This window comes from Pongo pygmaeus, chromosome 14 (genome assembly GCF_028885625.2).
Source record: "Pongo pygmaeus isolate AG05252 chromosome 14, NHGRI_mPonPyg2-v2.0_pri, whole genome shotgun sequence".
In the NCBI taxonomy this organism is placed as follows: Eukaryota; Metazoa; Chordata; class Mammalia; order Primates; family Hominidae; genus Pongo; species Pongo pygmaeus.
This window is the reverse complement of record NC_072387.2, coordinates 61,717,810-61,739,519: the sequence shown is the minus strand read 5'-3', so window position 1 is coordinate 61,739,519 and position 21,710 is coordinate 61,717,810. Positions and strand designations below refer to the sequence as shown.

General features: G+C 41.6%; 1 long non-coding RNA gene across 1 annotated transcript; it reads left to right on the top strand.

Moving 5' to 3' along the window:
* Positions 1–685: 685 nt before the first annotated feature.
* On the top strand, positions 686–20,846 carry LOC129011244 (uncharacterized). The gene is made up of 5 exons (XR_008493292.2): positions 686–882; positions 3,085–3,232; positions 4,236–4,343; positions 5,698–5,733; positions 20,771–20,846. It is a non-coding gene; the product is annotated as an uncharacterized LOC129011244 (long non-coding RNA).
* Positions 20,847–21,710: the final 864 nt, after the last annotated feature.

The window sequence follows — 21,710 nt, the reverse complement described above, 5'->3', positions numbered from 1 at the left end:
CTGACTTCCACAAGGGTTGAATTAGTTTACAGTCCCACCAACAGTGTAAAAGTGTTCCTATTTCTCCACATCCTCTCCAGCACCTGTTGTCTCCTGAGTTTTTAATGATTGCCATTCTAACTGGTGTGAGATGATATCTCATTGTGATTTTGCTGCTATAAAGACACATGCACACGTATGTTTATTGCGGCATTATTCACAATAGCAAAGACTTGGAACCAACCCAAATGTCCAACAATGATAGACTAGATTAAGAAAATGTGGCACATATACACCATGGAATACTATGCAGCCATAAAAAATGATGAGTTCATGTCCTTTGTAGGGACATGGATGAAATTGGAAATCATCATTCTCAGTAAACTATCGCAAGAACAAAAAACCAAACACCGCATATTCTCACTCATAGGTGGGAATTGAACAATGAGAACACATGAACACAGGAAGGGGATCATCACACTCTGGGGACTGTTGTGGGGTGGGGGGAGGGGAGAGGGATAGCATTGGGAGATATACCTAATGCTAGATGACGAGTTAGTGGGTGCAGTGCACCAGCATGGCACATGTATACATATGTAACTAACCTGCACATTGCGCACGTGTACCCTAAAACCTAAAGTATAATAATAATAAATAAATAAATAAAATAAAATAAGAAAAGAAAACACTGAGCTGCTTCCTTGCCAACCAGCAGTTCCCTTGGTAGGGGCATGCAAAAGACCTGATGACACAAACCCTCCAAAGAGTTTCACCCTCACCATAACAAGTGGCTTCCTGCTCGGCAGCCCATCCTGCATCACTTCAGTGGACTTCTCTGACATCTACTAGACCACATTAAATGAATCACAGCCTTGAAACTGAACTGGAAGGACTTCCTTCAAGGTTATACCTTCTTTGAATGCTGTCTTTCAGCCCTATGCCTAGTGACTGCTCCCTGCGTCTTATAACCAGTTTTCTTGAGAATTCCCTTTATACTTCTTAGTAGCTAATACCCTTTAATTAGTTCCTAATTTTTATGTGGTATTAAGTTTTCCCCGTCCAAACTATTAGTCATGTCTCGCTTAATGATGGGGATATGTTCTGAGAAATGTGTTGTTAGGCAATTTCATCATTGTGTGAACATCATGGCATGTACTTACATAAACCTAGATGATAGTATAGCCTATTACAACCGTAGGCCCTATGGCATAGTCTGTTGCTTCTAGGCTACAAACCTGTACAGCATGTTACTGTACTGAATGTGGTAGGTAATTGTAACACAATGGTATTTGTATATCCAAACATACCTAAACATAGAAAAGGTACAGTAAAAACAGTATTGTAATCTATGGGACCACCATCATATAGGCAGTCTGTGTTGGACAGAAATGTCATTATGCAACTCACGACTGTACTATTGTGATTTCTGTCTCCTGACCAAACCCTGACTGCTTTACCACTTTTGTTCTTTCTTTCTTTCTTTCTTTTTTTTTTTTTTTTTACAGAGTCTCAGTCTGTTGCTCAGGCTGGAGTGCAGTGGTGCAATCTCGGCTCACTGCAACCTCCGCCTCCTGGGTTCAAGCGATTCTCCTGCCTTAGCCTCCTGAGTAACTGGGATTACAGGCACCCACTACCATGCCCGGCTAATTTTTGTATTTTTAGTAGAGACGGGGTTTTACCATGTTAGCCAGGCTGGTCTCAAACTCCTGACCTCAGGTGATCTGCCCATCTCAAAAGTCTAGTTGGGAATGGTAATCACAGTTTGGCTATCTCCTCAGGTCAGATTACTCAAATAAGGATTAAACTGCTGCTTATCTTTATGCTTGGCAGCATGGTATCTGGCCACGTGGTACCAAGAGTGACTCAGACATGCCTTACCCTCTCTATGTTACACAGCTCACCTCCAGCTAGAGCTGTTGAACTGTAACACAGAAGCACCCATTTCTCTGCTCACAAAGTGTCATGGTACCCAGGGGCAAAACTAACTGAGCCACAATAGTACTCAAGTGTTCTCCATTATTCCAGCTCAATCCAAAGACCCTCAACACATTCCTTGAAATGAGAGATGAAGTGCACTGAGAGAATCCAAGGCATGTTTGAGACAAACTTTTCTCCTTGCTTAAGTCTTCTCGGAAATGGTTGGCTCTACCAATTTCATTTTAAAAGGCCTGCAATTGTGTGCAATGAAAGTAGTTCCAGGCTGCTGTATCTTGCTCCCTTTCCCACAGACATCACCAGAAGCCCAATTCATCACATTCTTAACAGCACTCTTCAGATTTATCTGTCAGGGCAAAGGATCCAGATTAAAAATGAAACAACCATTTCACTTGCTTGACAGGGGGAGACCCGGTCTGCCAAATTTCCGTCCCTATCACTGGAGAACAGGACTTTAGGAAATAAATAATAAATGCTTTCTGACCTAGGGCCACCTAGCCTGGAATACTTAGGGGCGTCTTATCTTAGTGCAACAATTATTCCAGTTAATAGGTTAAGGGATATATATAAGAGTACCCATAATCCTTTCACACTGTTGTTCAGGGCTTATTTGAGATGCAGGGCACACATATTTAAGGATTAGCTCCTTCTCTCCCTACTCATACCCTTAGAGTGATACTACTTCCTGCTATCTTCTCTTGTGGAATAGAAATGAAGAATAGTTACACTAGGGGAGTTATTACAATCAGGCTCTTTTATATCTTTAAGGCAATTACAGGCAAAGACAAGAGTGCCTAATGCACAGCATTTCCAGAATTTGTAATTTTGGCATCTCATCTTGCCAAGCCTTGATAACATCCAGATGTTGCCCTATTGAAAGGTGTTAAATAGAATAAACCTCAAGCCAAGAGTACTTCCATGTTATATTTTGGAGACTTCCAAAATGTAAAACATTTTCTTTTTGAAATATCAGAACTTTGGTAGTTTAAGCAATAATGTTGCAGTCTGCATAATGTTTTAGTGTCTAATAATAACAATAACAGCAGTAACACTTTGTTTCTCCATTTAAAAAGACATACAGTGTTGACTATGTGCTTTTCAAATATTAACTTATTTAATTCTCTATGTGCTCTCTCCTGGTACAACAATCTGCTCCACAAATTTCTCCAGATTTTTATCTAATTCCTGTTGAACAGTGTAAAATGCCACTGCTTCCAGGGTTGTCTGCATATCATCAAAGGGGAAACAGCATTCATCGAAGATGTGCCTTTGCTAGGAACTAGGACAAGGGTGGTCTTTATAAATTCATGAAGAGAAGGTATTGTGTTCATTCACAGACTTTGTGTAGGAATTAGGGAGAAAAATGTAAACCCTAAAGTTAATACTCCATGGGCACATTCTGGGCACAAGTTACCTTGGGGACATTTTGAGGTAGCAGGGCTTTTCCTAGAGTGGACCACCTGTGCTATAAAGGAGCTGCCTAATATACTCATTCAGCAAGTCTCCAGTGAATGCCTGTAATGTCTCTGTGACATTACATATCTGCAGGCACATGCAGCAAAAGAAGCAGCCCCTGCATTCAGTACTCTTATGGTCTCACAAACATGGGCCTTGGATGGGCTGGGTGCTGGCAGAATTGCAGGCACAGTGTGTTAAGGGGGCACTGAAGGAGGACACAGAATCCAGCATTTGTGCATCTAGAAGCCTTCCCAAGGGCTAAGGAGACAACTGAAAAATGAGAAAGAGTTACAGAGCCAGGCCCCCAAGTTGGCCCTGCCAACCACTCTCCAAAACCCTTAGATTTTTGCTGCCTTTGCCCTTGACACTGTCCTTTCACTGGAGCTGAATGTCTGGGGGTAGAGGAATGACTTTAAAAGTCCAGGATCAGGCCTGGCATGGTGGCTCACGCCTGTAATCCCAGCACTTTGGGAGGTCGAGGCGGGTGGATCACCTGAGGTCAGGAGTTCGAGACCAGGCTGACCAACATGGTGAGACCCTGTCTCTACTGAAAATACAAAAATTAGCTGGGCGTGGTGGAAGGCACCTGTAATCCAAGCTACTCTGGAGGCTGAGGCAGGAGAATCGCTTGAACCCGGGAGGCAGGGGTTGTAGTGAGCCAAGATCACGCCACCACACTCCAGCGTGGGTGACAGGGCCAGACTCCGAGTGTTCCAAAACAAGAAAAAAAAAAGTCTAGGATCAGATGTATCTCCTTAGATCTGTCCTGTTCTAGAATCTTTTTAATAATGAGGCAAGCATTCTCAATAGTTTCTAATCCCAAAAAAAGTTCTTTATGGCATTTCCCAACTTTTCCCTTCTAGGAGCCAGCATATGAACTTGCTGCCTATCTTTAGCAAGGAGATGCAAATGACATCCACAAACCTCTTCTGCTGTATACCTGGATGAAAGCAAAGCTAGCTGTGTGTCCTGTGAGTAAGAAGGAAAGATGCTTACCTTAGATCCACCCACAATCTTCCCCGACTCCTACACCTCCAGTTGAGAAAGCTGTACTCATTCTGAACATCAGCTCATCCTAGGGGAATCACAGCTTTCTCCACAGATACAGGACAAGGTGAAGAGCCCTAGGCTGTTCTATTCCCTGGACCAAAGATGAGACTGGGGTGAGGTACCTCTGGGTCACTGTTAAGAAGTAAAATGTAGAGGCTCTTCATTGCAGTAATATCTTAAGAATTCCAAAATCAGGCTACTACCTCTAAACCAGGCAAGAGGACAATGCGACAAAGTGATAAGCCTGAAGGGTTAGGAACCATGAGGAGCTTATGTCAGGGAGATTCTGAGAGAAGGAAGGGAGGAGAGACCCAAAGAAACTTCATGGAGCTAATGAACAAGCACCTACAGAGGATTTATATACGATATCTGCAACCAAGAGAGGGGTATGCTAATTTAGAGGAAACCAGAAGGTAGCCAACACCTTCATTTCACAGCTGGCAGAAGGAAGAAAAAAATGCTTACTTAATCGTTGCTAAGAATTGGTCTCTGCAGAAACTCTTCGGAGCAGAACACCCAGAAACACACTGCCATGCTTGTTCATAATGTATGATAGCTGCCACCACTCACCCCCAAAACCACGCTTTCCAAGCTATGCAGATCCACTGGGATCCACACTTTATATGTCCTCACAACAATCCCACACCCAGTGTGTTTGGGATAAGGGCAAGGAGAAAAGCATCCCATTTTTCACCCAAAAAGGAGGCACGAAATTAAATGTAACTCCAAGAGTTTTTGTGAGCACATATTATTTGGGGACACAAACATGAGGAAGACATGGCCTTCTCTTCCTGAAAGAGTTCATAGAGTCCAAAGTAAAAGACAAATTGATTTTAAAAAGCAATTGCAAAACAATTCAGGCCCTCATGCATGCACGCATTTAACAAACATCCCCTGGTCACAGTTTGGAAGTAAAAGTATATGCAAAGTGGTATATGAGTACAGAGATGCTACCACTTGACCAAGAACACAAAACAAATAGGAAGAAACCCAACCATTTAAGATAAGAAAGGATTCTAATGAGTGTTTGCCCACTGTCCTTAGAAAGTCCTTATATCGAGGTAAAAAGAAGAGAAGTGACATTTACTCAGCACTTTCCTCATACAATCTCTGGGAAGTCCATGAAGACTGTGAGCTCTTTGAGGGCAAGAACCATGTCCTACTTACCCCAGGATCCCTGCCCTTCATCAGTACCTGGTACATAATAGTTAATAAATATGTTTTAGACTGAACTGACCTGAGGATTTTCTAATTCTTGTTTTTCTAACTTTATAGATGGCACCAAGGACTGAAAGATTGTAAGAAGTAAGAGTAAGTAAATTTTTAGCTACTATATTCCCTAATAGCTAGACTTTAAAAGTATTTTTAATTCTTTTCCTCTATTCTTGCTAGGTGAACAAGGCTAAAACCTGGGTTTAGTTTTCATTTTATAAATTATTCTTTAAAAATACATTATTTCAACTGTCTTGAAAAGTCCGTAAAACAAGGTCTGTGAAGTCACAGAGGGAAAAAGAATCAGAAATCAGTAGACAGCAGTTGGACCACGGGTGTTTGTTATACATTCGTTCTAGACATTCATCAAAAGCTCAGAAAGGGAAAGTCAAGTGTGCCAAATCAATAAAGTTTCTATCGTATTTCATCTCTTTGAATTTGCAGAACGCTTTGGTAATTCTGTGTCTCAAGCCTGCACATCACGAGCAAACAAGTATGCTTATGGGTGTCTTAGCCCAGTAGGCTATTTATCAGAAAGCTACCAGTCCCCTGTGAGAAGCTGGCTTTCCTCCAAAATGTAGAAGGTGTTTAAGGGGACATATTTCTTTGGTACACCCTAAAGCAAGCTTGTCCAACGTGCAGCCTGCAGGCCACATGTGGCTCAGGACGGCTTTGAATGTAGCCCAATATAAATTCATAAACTTTCTTAAAACATTGTGATTTTTTGTGTGTGTTTTTGTTTGTTTGTTGCTAATCATCTATTGTTAGTGTTAAGTGTATTTTATGTGTGGCCCAAGACAATTCTTCTTCTTCCAGTGTGGCCCAGGGAAGCCAAAAGATTGGACACCCCTACCCTAAAGGCTAAGGAAAGTTTAAATCCTGTCCCCACCTACCTCAGGCCCATGTTGCTCTCTAGCTGGGTCAGCTCATAGAGCTCACTGTGGGCTATGCCCTGGTGGTGACAGTGTCGACAATGGACAACACCAAGAGAGGTAACTTTAAGTATCACACAGATCCTGCTGCAGCCTTGGGAGCAACACTCCATCAGAAAAGAAATCAGCACTTAAGGCCCAAACTGAGCTTCTCAATGACGACCAAAAGTATTTGAATGTGCTGCCCCAGTAACACTGGCTGACCCTGGGGAGCTAGCTGCCTTGATTCATTAATAGCAGTTCCTGAGTCTTGCCAGTTAATTCAAGACACTCTCCAGAGACATGCTCCATCACTCTTTATTTGGCTTCAAGGATTTTTTTTTCTTTTTTTTTTTTTTTTGAGATGAGAGCACTTTGTCGCCCTGGCTGGAGTGCAGTGGCGCGATCTCGGCTCACTGCAACCTCCGCCTCCTGGGTTCAATTGATTCTTCTACCTCAGCCTCCCAAGTAGCTGGGACTACAGGCACATGTCACCATGCCTGGCTAATTTTTGTATTTTTAGTAGAGATGGGGTTTCACCATGTTGGCCAGGGTGGTCTTGAACTCCTGACCTCAGCTGATCCACCTGCCTCGGCCTCCCAAAGTGCTGGGATTACAGGCGTGAGACACCACACCCAGCCAGCTTCAAGGATCTTGATTGCAACCCAGAGACTTAGATTTAAGAGGAGGGGAGAAGGGAGGAGGGAGAGAGAGAAAGCAAAGAAGGATGCCGGGATGAGGTGGTGCTCAGGGAGAGGAAATGGATGGACTTACTGAGGAGGATGGACAGACACAGAAAAACACAGGCACAAAGAAAGGCATAAGGAGAGAGGAAAACAAGGCAAAGACAAAATAGAGAGACAGAGAGGAGAGGCTGAGTGAAAATGACATTTTTCAAAGCAGGGCTCATTATTCTCCTTTCAGACACGTTAGTTACAGTTCTCTAATGTCACTGATGTAGCTTGCCTCATATTCTAAGGGCTGACAATGGTTATTTCCTGAAGGCCCTGCTGAGTGGAGTGGAGGCGTGGGTTAGGTCAGGAGAGGAACTGAAAGGGGAGAGGAGCTGCTTTTCAGTTTGGAGACTGATTTCCAGGAAGGGAGGCTGTTACGCAGGGAGAAAGATGGACGGCCCCTCCTCATGGAGGCAGCACACATTTAGAGCTGACTGTGAAGAAGAATTGTCTGATAAAATGTTTGAGAGAAATAATTTGAGGGTAATGGAGAGAAAATAAAGGCTTATATCCATATTATCATGCCGGCGCTCACTAATTAAGTCCTTTTTTTCAATTTCCCTCATTCTCGTTTGTGCCTCTATTTTTGGCATAGGAAAAAAATAAAGGCTCACCATGTTTTCAGCAAAAAGAGAAAAATAAAGATGAGTAATTTCCATACTATATTATTACATCAGGAAAATTTAAATTTGGTGTTATAAATTTTTTTTATTTACCGAATATGCTGTCAATTTAAAGAACAACTGTTTGGTTCTCTCTACTTTATCAAGTGTGAGTTTAATTAATCACAATGGAATCCTATTCAAACTATTTTCCAACCCAAGAGGCAATTGTTTCCTAAAGCAGGCTGTTTCCTTCTAACTGAGGACAGCACTAAACCGGAGAAAACATTAAAACCCTGACGTGCATCATAATGAACTCCATGCAAAGTAGTTATATTAATGTAATGGAGTCAAGATCTTAATTGCACTCGTGTTTATATTTGCAACCTCCTTTTTTAAAGCCTTTTTATTTTACTAAATGATTTGAACAACGAGGTAGGAGAGGTTACATGGCCTGCTAAACAGAGATGGGTTTCATCACACTAAAGGAGGAAAAATGAATCTGGGAGGGAAGACTAGCTAATTTAATTTTGTAAAGTAGGTTTTATTCTCAGTTGATAATGGCTAAAATTGCTCTGTGAAAGCAATCTTTCCAGAGCCAGAAAATGTTCCCTGGACGCTTAAAAAGAAGCATGTCCAAGAGCCATTTTTGTTCTTCCCTATGACAACCATTAGCTGCCACTGAAAAACCTCCAGCCTGAGTGCTGAATCCTTACAAAGCAATTTAGGCGATGCATCCTCTGGCCTCTGATTTGAAAGAGCTGATATATGGTAAGATAATTTCCAGCTGAATTTTAAGATAGGAGAGATTGCACAATAGGGGTATAAGGGAAATTTCCTATAAAGTGGACATTTAATTAAGAGTTATTGTTTGATGAATGAATGAGTGAATAAATGAATCTGTCAGGGCTTTTAGTCCAAAAATGGTGACTCTCTCCTCTCTACTCTTTTTTTCTGTCCCTGCCCATTAGACACAGACTAGAAGAAAATATATTTATTTCCTCATTAAAACTCATTAATGTAGAGACTGGACAAATATTATACTATTTTTCCATAGCTCAGCCAGGAAATCAGAGGGAGAAGATGGCAGTGTTCACTAAATCACATGTGCCCTCATGAGAAACTTCTCTCAGGTCTCAGGATTTAGAGTGGTTGCTGTTTCCCAGAGCAATGAGTTATCTTCTTACATAGATACTAATAATTGTATAAACTGATCTTGTACCCTCTGTTTGTGCTGCTGGGAAGCTCAAAAAAAGTTCTGCAGCCATCTCTAGTGCTGGGCTACTCAAGACAGGCAGGAGATACACTAACCCCATCCCTCACTTGATCCGACTACTCTTTTTTTTTATTTGATTTGATTTTCAAATCTTATTTTATTTTTTATGTGATTGTATTCATGGGGTAAAAGTGCAATTTTACTACAATGATACATTGAATTATGGTGAAGTCAGAGCCTTCAGTGTCTGCAACACTACAGCAATGCACACTGTACCCACCAAACAACCTCCCATCATCCAGCCCCTTCCCACCTCACCCCCACCCCTCCAAGCCTCCAGTGTCCATCATTCCACACTCTGCGTCCATAGGTACACATTATTTAGTTCCCACGGGTAAGTGAGAACACATGGTATTTGTTTTTCTGTGTCTGAGTGGTTTCACTTAAGATAATGGCCTCCAATTCTGTCCATGTTGCTGCAAAAGACAGGATTTCATTCTTTTTTATGGCTGAGCAGTATCCACTGCCACCACCTTTTTTAAAACCTCAGCTAGTTTGTTTTTTGATAGTTTATATAACGTAGATTTTGAAACACTATCTCAGATTTTTCTCTAAGGGGAGAAAAAAAGAAGGGAAGGAAGGTAAAGAGATAAAAAGACATAGAGTTGAGTTACATTCATGGCTTTCCTGTTGAACACCAGGCACTGTGTACTAGCTGTTGGTGAGTGAATAGTCTAATGAAGGAGACAAAGGAAATTATAAAGTACAGAGTAGTACCATGCAACTGTGAATAAAGTACCATGGGATGCAGTACAGAGGAACATCAGCCCTAGCAAGGGGGATTCTATTAGTACTATTACCAAGAATTTAACATTGCACTAGGTCTCAAAGGCGAGAAGGAATTTGTCTGGTAATGGAGGAAAGGGCATCTCAAGCAAAGGAAACAGTATATGCAAAAGTGCAAAGGCATGAACGGTATGTTGTTTCCAAGACACAATGAGAGGCTTGGTTTGGCAAAGTTTCGTACGCTTGATGGGGGAGAGAGAGAGTAGAGGGCCAGAGCTTGAAGAATGAGAAGGTCAGAGTCAGATTTGAGACACCCAGAATGACAACATACGGAGTTCAGAGACTGATCCCAAGCAATGGGAAACCAGCAGAGTTTCAAAGAAAAAACAGTTACATGGTCAACTTTACTTTTTCAAAAGAAGTATACTTGGATTGGGATGAAGAGGGACTGAAGAGGAAGACTGGTAGAGGTGCTGGAGTTCAGTGAGAAATGTTGAGGAAGAGGATGAGAAGAAAACAGAAATACAATAGAAATAGTCCTCCTCTGCTGGAATGGTAGTGTTCACTAACTGATTAGAGACACGACCAGGGATAATGCTGTATAACTTGGGAGATGGAGGATGTGACTGAGGCTGGTAACCAAAATCTAGACTACAAGAGGAAGAAGGCAGCAGGGATGGAGGAATGCTAAGTGTAAAGTGCCTTCAGGACACCCAGGGAGATGGCAGAGAGCTAAAAATATCGATCTGGAGCTTGGGCAAGGCATTAAGCCAAGGGAATTAGATTTGATTTTTTCCAGCACACATATAGTACCTAAAAAGTGATAAAGAAGATCAGATCACTCAGAACACAAGTATGTACAATACAGCAGAAGAAAATATGGGGCCCTGAAATTGGGGATTATTTTTAATCAAGGGAGTTAAACTGATTCTCTTTTTCTGGAGGTTTTAAATATAGACTAGATTTTCACCTACCTCGGGTACTTTAGGATAGTTATTCTTTCAGGCAGAAGTATCAGCCAGGTAATCTTTCAAATGAGTTCAAGTAACTCTCCCAGGAAGGGCACTAAGCTTGTTAAAAGAGCAGCCAACTAGACTCCTTAAGTTTTGTTGAAAAAGCACCATGCCATAACATTAGCAAGAGGGCACCTCTCAGTGCTTGGGAAAGAACAGGCAATATCCCCCAGGGGACCCATGTTGTGTTTGGAAGAGGCAGCAGAGGTAGGAAACTGGGTTGTGTTCCAGTATAAAGTGGTGTCTTAAGGCTACTTAAAATACACTGGAAACTATGTGTGTTGCTTTGAAAAAAACAGAGGCGTGTCAAGAAAAAGTGGTAAAGAATTGTGCTGATGTATAAACAAAGAAGATGGAAATTACCAGCCAGTTTTCAATATAGGTGAATGGTATCAGGGACCAGGATGCTGCAGTGTTGAAAGAATTAAGAATAACAAAGAGAGTGAGATGAAAGGGAGAAGGGCAAGGAAAAGAAATGTCCTTGCAAGGAAACAGAAGAGAAGAGCAGAGGAGAAAGCACCCAGCAGGAGCCAAAACTGCTGGTCAGAGAGTGGGGGCCGGGGCCAGAGTCACAGAAATCCCAAAGATAAAGACAGAGGGACCAGAGAATGTTGATGGAGGGGATATCAAGGACAGATAGGATTTCTTAGGGTCAAGGGTAGAGATGTTAACAGCTGAAGAGAAAATGAAGGTCGCTGCTGAATCATTACAAGTTTGCCCTGATTAACAGACTTGAAGTAAGAAGTCCTGAGCTCAGATATAACCAATATCTCACAATATGACCTTATTTGGAAATAAGGGCCCTGTAGATGTAACCAACTTAACTCTACGATGAAACCAAATCCAATATAACTACTATCCTCATAAAAAGGAGAAATTTGGACACAAATACACACAGACACATGATGTGAAAACACAAGAATAACCCCATGGAAAGACAGAGACACAAGGAACACTAAAGATCGAAGGCTACCACTAGAAGCTGGAAGAGGCAAGAAGTTATTCTCCTTTAAAGACTTCAGAAGGAGCATGGCCCAGTCAACACCGTGATTTTGGACTTCGTCTCCACAACCATGAAATAATACATTTCTGTTATTTTCAGCCACCCAGGTTTTGGTACTTTGTTATCACAGCCCTGGGAAACAAACATAACAGGAAGAGAACTAGAGGGAGGTGGGAATCCACAGAGCATGCTGAAACCTGCTGTCAACAGTTTCCACCACAGGAACTCAAGACCTTAAAATCCTACATACTGGCATTACTCGGGATTCTTTTGATTGCAGTTAGTAATGTGCCAACAATCTGGGGTCTGCGGGATGAGAGTGTGTGAGGTGGAAAGAACAAGAAGGCAAAATGGCAAGGCAAGTCCATGGTAGGACCGAGGTTAGGTCTGCAAAGGGCAATTCTCTTTTTTTTGAGATGGAGTCTCACTCTGTCGCCCAGGCTGGAGTGCAATGGCACCATCTCGGCTCACTGCAACATCTGCCTCCTGGGTTCAAGTGATTCTCCTGCCTCAGCCTCCCGAGTAGCTGGGATTACAGGCACCTGCCACCACGCCCAGCTAATTTTTGTATTTTTAGTAGAGATGGGGTTTCACCAGGTTGGCCAGGCTGGTCTCAAACTCCTGACCTCAGGTGATCCACCCGCCTAGACCTCCCAAAGTGCTGGGATTACAGGCATGAGCCACCGTGCACAGCCGAGTCACCCCACCCAGACTTCAAACGGTAATTCTCAGTGAGACAGAAATCCATTCTCTTTGTCCGGCTGACAGAGAAGCAGCAACATAGGTCAAGGAAGAACAAGACAAATATGGAATATGGTGCCATAAGCATTCTTTAAAAAACAAACAAACAAAACCATGGTATTCACATTATTCTGGCAGAAAAACTCAAAATAGAAACATTTATGTCATGTGTACTTACCGAGTTGCTAATAAGTCAGAGAATCAGGAAACTGAGCAACATAAAGAAATAAACATACACAACAGAGAGATATTTGAAAACTCAATAAGGAAAAGTTTAAATTTTTACATTCTTTGAGAATGAGTTTATCCATCAGAAGGGAAGGAGGACAGGGATCTAACTTATGGAGTGCCACTTGGTGCCAGGCCCATGCTAAGCATGGAACGCAGGTACCACTTAGTTCCCTCACTAACTCTGTATTACGAGTGAGGAAACTGGGACTCAGGAAAGGGAAGGATTTAAATGCTAATATGCCTGAGTTCAAACTCATGCTCTGTTCCCCTCACCATATGGGTTTAGGAGGATACAAATTAGGATTAAACTTCTCAGGAATCTAAAAAGTCAGCAAGAGAAATGGACTGAGATATGTTAAAAGGAGACCATGAGGGGATCATCCCAGCAATCCCAGCAGCCTGTCCCACTTCGAGCCTGGAGCCCAGCTTAAGCACTTGCTCAGCTCTCGCTCTTTTGCTGTCTCTGCCCTCTCTCTCTCTCTCTCTGTCTCTCAGGAGCTGCCAGCTCTCCACTGGGCCAGTGCACAGCTGGGGGACTTCCAGGGGGAATCTGGACTCCACTGGAGACAATTTTATCTCTGCATTGTCCCACTGCAGAGATAAAAGCCCGAAGACCCGGCTCCACTCCCTGAAGACCTCCAGCCCCGCCCCCAGCCAGGTGTATGCTCCCCACATCCTGAAGTAGCTCATTGCAATCAGGGCCTGAATAGTAAAACAGAAATTAAATTGACACTTTGAAGCATTAATCTAAGCACAAATTAATATTCATCAACATCTGCTATTTGTTCAGGTGAATATTCAGCTTAAACAAAAAATAGCCTTTCCACCTAGAGACAGCGTGTACCAAAGAAAATGGCGTCCGCGTGCAGGCCCTCTGTGCGCAGCAGTGGGAAGAGGCGGGCTCCCTGAGGAGACAACATCCCTGACAGACCTCCGAACAAAGCCCTGCATATTTTTCAATAAATCATGTCTATTTGGTCACTGTTTTCTTTCTGACTCTCAAGACATCACCGTTCCTTCTCAAGAGGGAGGGAAAAGGAAGCTGGGTGATGTTTATTCTATCTCAGTGCTTGGCAACTGGCCTGCCCCTGTTGTCTGCCATGTGATCATCATTATCTGGGCAGGAGAAATTCCTTTGCTGGAAAATTACCAGCTAAATTTCACAATATGTGTGGAGAGAAGTTTGCAGGGTGACTAGATGGGATAGTGGAACCGTACGGGTAGCTCCACATGGACGGAAAATGAAGCAATTACACAGTAAAACTCTGTACTGTTACAGTCAAGGGGGGTGTTTGATGGTGTAACACAGAGAGTGTCATTGAGTCAATAACATCTTTAGAGCAAGGGAGTATTTTTTTAGGTCATAACCAAGCTAGCAGTTGTTCTCTTCCTGCCAAAAAGCCAGAAAAACTTCTGAAAGCCCTCTTGCAACTCCAGGCCGGGGCAGATCTGAGAGATATTTAGAAACATAATCTGTTCCGTGGGTAAAACGATGACTTCAAAGAGCACTTTGGAGAATGTATCTCTTTACGTTTCAACATTTCTCCTCTCCCTGTCCCAGATAGTTGAAACACAGGCACTAAAATGGTAGAAATATAGTTAAGACAACAAACAAATTCAAAAACTACAGGTTCTGCATACTTTGGGGGGAAATGCCTTCCAGTGAGTAGTGGGAATTGCACGAGTTTGGCAACCTGCCTATTCCTGTGTTGAGTAATGATGGACGGATGTTGCAGAATTGTACATGTCATGAATGGGAGGAAAGTGTACTCATTAAGAGCAAGAACTCCAAAGTTAGATCCTGAGGTCATATTCCAGCCATCCTACTTACTACCTGTGTGATCTTGGGCAACTTACTTACTCTCTCTCTGCCTGGCTTTCTTTATCTGTAGAATGTGGATGTTGTGATGATTAAATGAGCATTTGAAACAGTATTTGCCACCTTTTAAGTATCATATAACTGTCAGCTATTGTTATAAACAGTAATGAAAATTTTGTAGTAGTAGTACAGAAAATTGTATAGTAATGAAAATTGTGTAGTAATGAAAATTGCCAGAAAGTCCCTGGCAATTCTATTAATAGAGACTGTTATTGCTAAAGGTGTAGAGTGAATGACCCAAAGTTGGAACTCTTCAACCCATTAAATTCATTCTACTTGTGGGAGAGAAGGGAGGAAAGAGACTGATGGTAAGTAAATTAATGAATATAGGAATAAGAATAATATAAATAGGAATAAGAGCAATGCAGAGAATGAAAGAGGTTAATGTCATAGAGGCTAGAGAGCCACCTTAAGCTGAGCAGCCAGGGATGTCTCTCTGAGGAAGTGACATTGAAGTGGAGACCTGTGTGAGAAAACCCAGCTATCTCTACATAAACAGGGGAAAGTGATCCAAAAAGGTGGCACACCTAATGTACAGCCCCAAGGAAGGAGCATACTTGGAGAATTTAAGGAACAGAAAGAAAAACAGGAAGGCTGGAGTGAAATTGATGAAATAAAGCATCGTAACCTTAGAGGTGAGACAAGCAGGCTAGATATGTGGGGCTCTGCAAAACAACGAGATATTGGATTTCATTCTAAAATGTAGCAAAAGCTATTGGAAGTTTTAAGGAGGGGTGTGATATGATTTAAGGAGGGGTGATTTATGATTTTAAAAGATCACGCTGTGGCCATGTGGTAGGCAGCTTCTGACATGGCCCTTAGTGATTCCCACCTTCTGGTATGCACGCTCTTGTATGAACCCCTCCCCTTGAGAGGGGGTCGGACTGAGGGACTTGCTTCTAACAGAACATGGCAGTAGTGATGGGATGTCACTTCCATGATTAGGTTACAAAACGCTATGACTTGCCAGTCCTCCTTCTCTTTCCCTCTCCCTCACCTTAATGAAGCCAACTGCCATGTTGTAAGCTGCTTGAGGGAGAGTCCCACCTGACAAGGGAACCACAGGAGGATTCCAGCCAACATTCCATGAGGAAGCTGGGCTCTTGGTAAAACTGAATCCTGCCAACAATCACATGAGTGAGCTAAGAGGCAGCTCTCTCCCAGTCAAGCTTTGAGATCATTGCCAGAGAACCTAGATAAGCTGTACCCAGACTTCTTACCCACAGTAACTGTGAGATAATCAATATTACTGTTTTGAGCTACTGCATTTGGGGGTAATTTGCTACACAGTAATAAATAGCTAATATAGGCTACTGTGTAGAAAATGGAATTTTTGAGAGCCAGAGTGAAAGAAGGAAAACTGGTTCAGTGGATATGACAGTAGATGAGAAGAGAAATTACAATAACTTGGATTAGGACAGAAGCAGATGAGATGGAGAGAACGGGACAGATTCTAGGTATACTTTGATGATTTTAGGGGTAAAAGGCAGAGATAAGACTAACAGTTTTGACTTCAAAAACTAGATGTATACAGAAATGGGGGAAAGAGAAGAAACAAGCTCAAGGGACAAAGGTTAATGTTGAGCTTTCTGTTTTAGTCATATTGCATTTCAGATAATGCTTACTAAATACCCACATGGAGAGATCAAGTAAACCTGCGGATAATTGGATTTAAGAGTCTGGAGTTCAGGGAAGAGATCAGGGCTGGAAAGTGGGTTTGGAACTCATAAGCTTTTATAGACGGTACTTAAAGTCATGCTACAGCATGAGCCCCCTTAGGGAATGTATCAGTTCTGTTGCTGCATAACAAGCCACCCCAAAATTTAGTGACCTAAAGCAACCATTTTACTATGCTCATGGTGGGTCAAAACTTTGGCAGAACACAACAGGGAAGGTTTGTCTCTGCTCCATGATGCCTGAGTCCTCAGCTGGAGCACTACACATGGCCTCCTGAAAGGCTTGGGCTTCCTTTCACTGTGACCACCTCAGTGCCGGAAGCTCAGGATTCCTAAGACTAATGTCCCAAGGAACCCGGTGGACACTTCATGGTCTTTTATGACCTAGTCCTTGGTGTTACAAATTATCTCTCCTTCTGCATTCTAATGATTACAAATGAATTACTATGTTCAACCCAAATTCAAGGGAAGAAGACATAGATCTCACCTCTGGATGAGAAGAGTGTCAAGGAGTTTGCACGCATGTTTTAAAGCCACCACATAGAGTCAACACAAACAGAGAAGAAAAGGGAATGCTAAGGGGAGCCCTGGGGCATGTCAACATTTAGATGTTGAGGAGAAGATGAATAATTAGCAAACGAGACTGATACGAATGTCAGTGAAGTAGGAAGGAAACCACTGGGTGAATATGAGGTCATGGCAGCCAGCAGGAGAATCTATTTCCAGAAAGTAGGAGTTGCCATTGTGCTAAATGCCTCTGAAAAAGTGAAATATGTTAGAGACGGAGAAGATTGGGGTTTGGTGACTGCGAGTTGCTGGTCGCCTTGACAGAAGCAATCTCCATGAGGTTGCTGGAATGGAAGCCAGCTTAGATTGGGTTGAAGAGACTGTTAGGACAGGAAAGAGGCATCAACCATAGCTGGCAGCTATACATGGACTTGTTTAAATAAGTCACTTGCAAGACTCCAGTAAATCAGAAGATCACAGAATCTGTGATGTAGGTCATCTGGTGCATACATTTGAGCATTTCTGATGTTAGGGAGCTCACTACCTTTACAGTAGCCCATTTTGTCGTTGTTAGAGAAGTTATTCCTTCCATAGAACTCATTTCTAGCATGCATTTATCTTTGCCTGAAACAGCACACAACCAGTCAACTCTGGGTGTCAATGTGCCTCTTCAGGCTCTTTCCTGTAGATGAAGCATCTGCGGTGCCTCCAGTATCTAGTTTTCATTGCCCTCCTCTGAATGTGCTCAAATGTGTTCCTGTCACTTCCACAGTGTGGCATTCAAAACCAAACTTAACACCCTGGATGTAGTTGGAAGATGCCACACTCTGGTCCAACCATTATCCCTAAGGCTGTTTCAGGATTTTGTCAGATTGCTGTCACACATAGTAGAAACCAAGAGCCACCAGCTGTCATTCACATTGAGCCTTAATCATCATTATTGTGACTGATGAATGTTCAATACTATTTGATGCAATAGTCTCAACGAATTGTTCTTCCATAGCAAAGCTAGATGTTGACAAGTTCAAGTACACTGAAGAAGAAGCTGGAAAGACGTCTTCAGCCTTACCTCCCATACATTGTTGCTGTGGCCATTTTCTTTGCACTAAATAAGGTGAAACACAAAGGAATAGGAAATGGCTCCTGAGGCTGCTGGTGACCCAGGTCTGCCTCTAGCTGAACAGGAGCCTCCAAAGAAGTGGAATGAGGGTTGTGCATAAGTGGAACCAGGGAAATCCTAGACCTGTGCCACAATTTACTAGCTAGCGTACCCTCTAGGGCTTTTTCCTCTCTCCTTCCTAGGTACATAAAACTTGTAAAAAATCAAATCAAAATTCTCTTTCTAAAAGAGAAATTTGAGCTAGCTTTTTAAACTCTCTTTCTCATGGTTTTTCATGAAACTGTTTAAAAGTATTTCTAAATCACTTAAGTGAATATTTGCATCTCCAGATTTTATATATATATATATATATATGTATATTACTTTAAGAAAAGGTTAGGAAAGCTCACCTGGAACTAGAGAGAAAAAAATCCTGGAGATTAAGATAAGAAAACTTTGAGCTTATTCTAACAGCTGTGTCAGTGTGGCACTAGTATATGCACACACACAAACACACACATGCACACACCTGCAGGGAGATGAGAAGAAGGCCCACTGTGCCAGACTACTCCAAAAACCATTGCTTTGTTCTCTACTGGTCTCTGCCAGCATGGCGATTCTGGGCAAAGCAGGTGGCTAAAGTGTTCTGAACAATTTGGAGCAGGAGAATCTCATTACCCTCGTCATGACTTGCCCACCTTTTCTCCCTCCCTTGAGAGCTTAAAAGACTCTCTTTGGATAAGAAGAAATAAAATATAAAAATTTACTAGTAAAATATTCTTTTTCAGAGTCTTTGTTCCAGCTGTTCTGGTCAGGAGCTAATAGATCAGTTGAGGATTAAAGGATATGCTTTAGAGCCTTCTCCAACCCTATCAAATTCTCTCCAAAATTCAGAAGGCCAGAAGGATAGAGATTGGACCCTGAATAAATTGTGCATTTTTATCTCTTTAGTATCTTGGAACATATGATATAAGCATAATAATTATTATGAGCTCTCTGTGATGCTAGTCCTTCCTCATGATACAGAGGAAGGGGTCAAACCATGGTTTTTGAAGTCAGACAGTCAGGAAAGCTATTCCAGGCACTTTCACATACTAGATTTGAGACTTTGGGCAAGACTCATAAAGTTTTTGAACCTTAGTTTTTTTTTCTTTAAAATAGAAATAAAAATGCCTCCTATAGGTACATTTCTGAGGATTTCAGTGAGATAACTTCATAGAGCATTTTTTAAAATATCATTTATGATGCCATTTTATTTTTTGACATCAGAAAATATTTATTACTGGTTAAAAATGACAGATAGCTTTTAGAATGCAATAAGTGCAGTGCATAGCAAATGGATTATGTATTAAAACTGAATATTTAATTACAGCAGAAGTTCAAGAAGTTTCCCCATAACTTAGAGTGTAAGAGATAAAGGTGATAAAGTATTAAATAAATGAGAAACACAGGGGCGAATGATCCAGAAGATCTAGTACTTATGTGTAACAAGAATTCCAGAAAGAGAGATCAAAGTATTCAAAAGATCAATAATCAAAGAAATAAAGTCATTCCTGGACTAAAAAAGACACGAGTCTTCAGTTTGAAAGGGTTCACCAAGTATCATATAACGAATACATTGATACACACATCAAGACATATCTTGTTTGCATTCCTTAAAATTCAGGTATTAGGGGAGAAAATCCCATAAGCATCCAGGTTTTTTTTTAACATCACAGTGCTTTGTATATAACAAGTAGTCTATAAATTTTGGTTTCTTTGCATTTCTCTCCTTTTAATTCATCCTGCTTGAGTAGAATATCTAATCCACCAAAAACCTTTCTTTGATCATGTCATTCCCCTCATTGCATCCTGAGGTCACTTCTCACTGTACAAAGGATAAAACTCAAATCTTAGCATTACCCATCTCACCCTAACTTACCTTTCAAGCCATATCTTTCCCAACTGCCAAAAATGAAGCCTCAGCTCCCGCTAGCAGCACTACTTGCAGGGCCCAGGTTCTCCCATTTCTTCTTCATTTCTGTGCTCTGGTTTGCTTGCAGCCTTGTCTCCTCTGGGCTAATCAATTTTCACCCACCTGCCAATTAAAAGCTTGCAAAGCCATTAAGAACCAGCTCAAATACTTTGCCCTTAAGGCCCCAAGATGGGATCACTCTTTTCTTCCTAAAACATGCTTTAGGACTAATTGTATTTTTCATAAACTCCTTGACAGATGCTATCTCTTATTGTTTATATACGTATCAGAGGCACATGTCAAAAGATACAATTTCTATCTGTTGGCTGTTTATTTCCCACACTAGATGGAACTCCTTAGCAGCAGTGACTACATCTTGTTGTCTTATGTCTCTAGCATCTGACACAGTGCCAGATACCTAATAGGTGCTCCATAAATAATCACTCAAAAGGTTTATCCAATAAGCTATCACCCTATACCTAAAAAGTTTAATTGCAAGATGTTTTGCTTAAAAAGTGGTTACACATTCAAATCTTACAGCTGCCAGGCATCTAACGTAAGTGGCTGACACAGGCTATGTCAAAGAGAATCGGGGAATGTGGGGACTGTGGCATTTTGGAGCAGGGCATCCTACCTCTAGATAGCTGTAGGAATGTGGTCCCAGTATCATCAAGTCATTGATATTTCAAGAGAAGCCAGAAACTCATATCTTTGTATGCAATATCTCCTGATTCTTAACCATTAGAAAATAAGGCAATCATCTGTTTGTTGAAATATTGTGCAGGTCCATCATAGAGGCCAAGACAAATACAACTATGTTTGCAAGCATAAGATGGATAGATGTGGTAAGCCACAAGAAGCAAATAGCCCTTTAGAGGTGCAGATTGACCTTGCAGAGTTACAGGTGGAGCCAGGAGAAACCACGTTGAGTGGGACTTCTCATCCTACCTAAGAGAGACCAACAGATGGAAAGCTGGGTAAAGAAGGGAGAGAAGGCAGTAACAGTCAGATTTCAACACGGTGAGACTGTGACATGTGGGACTTTTGAGTGAGTAACAGCTGGTCCTAGAACTGAGTTGAATGGGGATCCTCCCACACCACCCAGGCAAGAGAACTAACAAATTGATGACTGCTTCAAATCAGTTGCCAATCTACCTAATACTTCTACCTGGTAGGTAGCCTGATACCCACTAACATCAGGTAGGTACTATATGATTAATATTTCATCAGATAAATATTAATCATTAGCTATTTTCAAAGCTGAGGTAGAGCTACTTCAAAAATGAAGAAGGAATGCAGATGAAGAGCACATATCACTAGAGAAATTAGTGATACAGAGTCAAGCAAAGTCTCCAGAGTTCTGAAGGGAAGACGCAAACAAAGAATCACAGCCATTCTTTGAGGGAGCAATCCTACTCATTAAAGAAATGCAATCATGATTATGCCGATCAAATGAAAATCTCAAAAATAGAGAGGCCATGGGAAAAGGGCTGGTTATGAGCAGTGAATTCATTTACATATAAAACAAGGCAAAATAACTGTCGTAATACTTTGTAATGGTTATAAACACCAAATAAATGTTATACAGAGGTGAATCGCATAAAAATAGTAATATAGCAGTTTTCCCAGTTTTTCTTAATATTTAGTTAATAAGTACTGCCTACACTTGGCACGTGAAGTTAAAAAGTATAATGACACCAATCTTTTAATATTCTTTTATCTTA